Genomic DNA, 2388 nt, shown 5'->3' on the forward strand with positions numbered 1-2388 from the left:
TTATGCCGGCAACCACAGAGGACTCACGTCTCTCCAACCTGTGGTCCCTGGCTCAGGGGGACCAGGGGGTTTTAAGCTGAAAACCCACATCCTGGATTTTGGACCAAGAGGGTGAGGGGATGCAGGGCAAGCAACTTTTCAGCACTTTCTGATAAGCAAAGGCAAGCACTTCTGGCAGTTACTGATAAGTAAAGGCAAGCAACTTTACAGAAGCCAAGGTCAGCGGTTATTGCGAGGAGAATGGGGCAGTCGTTACAACTTATTTTTGGAAAATAGCTTTGTCTTGTACAAAATGGCATTGCTCAAGTTCTAACTCTAAGTCAGCCATATCACAGTTTGATGGGGTAGCACTGAATCTATAAATTATGTTGGGCAGTATGGCCATTTTCACGATATTGATTCTTCCTAAACTTGACCATGGAATGTTTTTCCATCTGTTTGTGTCCTGTCTTATTTCCTTGAGCAGTGGTTTTTAGTTTTCCTTGAAGAGGTCCTTCACCTCCCTTGTTAGTTGTATTTAAAAAAGTTTTAAGTTGTTAGCCAATCTGGTTTTAGTTTAGATTGTGAGGTCTGGCTCCAGTCTATGGAAATCAAACACAGCAGTAAGGACAACCCCAAAAGTGTTACAGGAAAGGAGTCCCAATTTGAACCCCAAAAGAAGGTTCTTGGTTGTCCAGCAAGAATATGTGGCAAATCCATAAAGTGAGAGCAAGTTTATTAGAAAAGGAAAGGAATGAAGACTGGCTGAACCACAGGCAGAGATGGGGCATGGGCTGTTCTACTGAGTATGCTTATTTCTTGATGGTATGCTAAACAGAAGGTGGATTATTCGTGAGTTTTCCTGAATGAGGAAGGTTCCTCCTTCTTTTAGATTGGAGTAACTTTTGGACATTGTCATGACATTTGCAAACTGCCGTGGTGCTGGTGGGAGTGCCTTTTAGCATGCTAATGTATTATAATTAGCATATAACGAGCAGTGAGGATGACCAGAGGTCACTTTCATCACCATCTTGGTTTTGGTGGGTTTTGGCCAGCTCCTTTACTGCATGGTATTTTATCAGAAAGGTCTTCATGACTTGTATCTTGTGCTGACCTCCTGCCTCATTCTGCGAGTAAGAATGCTTCGCCTCCTGGGAATGCATCTCAGTAGGACTCAGCCTCATATTTCCCAGCCCCTAGTCAAGATGGAGTTGCTCTTGTTCAAATGGCAAATATGCATATAAAAAGGTGCCCAACATAAACAGTAGTCTGTATTTAGAAGCAACAGAAGTTAGGAAAATGCAAACTAAAACCAAAATGAGAAATTACTATCCATCTATTAAAATGGCTAAAATGAAGACGGCTAACAATACCAAGTTTATATTATCATGTGGAACAACTGGAACACTCACACTGTTGGTGGGAATGTAAAATGGTAAAACTACTTTGAGAAAAAAAATTGGGAGTTTTCTAAGCATGTAAACATTCACCTACCATATAAGCTAGCCATTCCACTACTAAATATTTGCCCAAGAGAAAGGGAGAAGGAAAGCGTACATTCACACAAAGACTGCTAACAAATATTTCATTTTCTTTGTCATAACCTTAAACTGGAACCAGCGAAAATGTCCATCATCAGGTGAATAACTAAGCAAACTCTGATATATCCACACAATGGAATATGACTCAGCAGTGAAACAGAATGTCCTATTGATATACACTTTAACATGGATGAATCTCAAAATAATTATGCTTAGTGAAAGAAGCCACACACAGCTCTTTATGATTCCATTTTATAAAACTCAAGAAACAAACTGACTGATACTGACAGAAAAAAGATCATTGCTTGCCTAACAATATGAGGGGAAGAGGAAGAGATTACCAAGGAACATGAGAAAATTTGGGGGTGTGATGGGCATATTCATTTTTTTTAATTGCAGTAATGGCTTTATGGGTGCATATGTATTTCAGAACTTATTAAACTACACACTTTATTTTTTTGATACAGGGTCTTGTTTTGTCACCCAGGCTGGAGTGGGGTGGGAGCATCATAGCTCACCACAGCTTTAAACTCCAGGACTTAAACAATTATTCTGCCTTAGCCGCCTGAAAATCAAGTGCAGTGCAACACTGCATTCTAGGCTGTGTGATAGAGTGAGACCCTGTCTCAAAAAAAAGAAAGAAAGAAAAGAAGAAAGAAAGAAAGAAAGAAAGAAAGAAAGAAAGAAAGAAAGAAAGAAAGAAAGAAAGAAAGAAAGAAGGAAGAAAGAAAGAAAGAAAGAAAGAAAGAAAGAAAGAAAGAAAGAAAGAAAGAAAAGAAAGAAGAAACAGTGATACGATCTTTTTCTGTGTTCTGTATCTTTAATTGTATTGAAGATTATGTGTTTGTGTGTGTGTGTGTGTGTGTGT

This window comes from Cebus imitator, unplaced genomic scaffold (genome assembly GCF_001604975.1).
Source record: "Cebus imitator isolate Cc_AM_T3 unplaced genomic scaffold, Cebus_imitator-1.0 Scaffold791, whole genome shotgun sequence".
NCBI lineage: Eukaryota > Metazoa > Chordata > Mammalia > Primates > Cebidae > Cebus > Cebus imitator.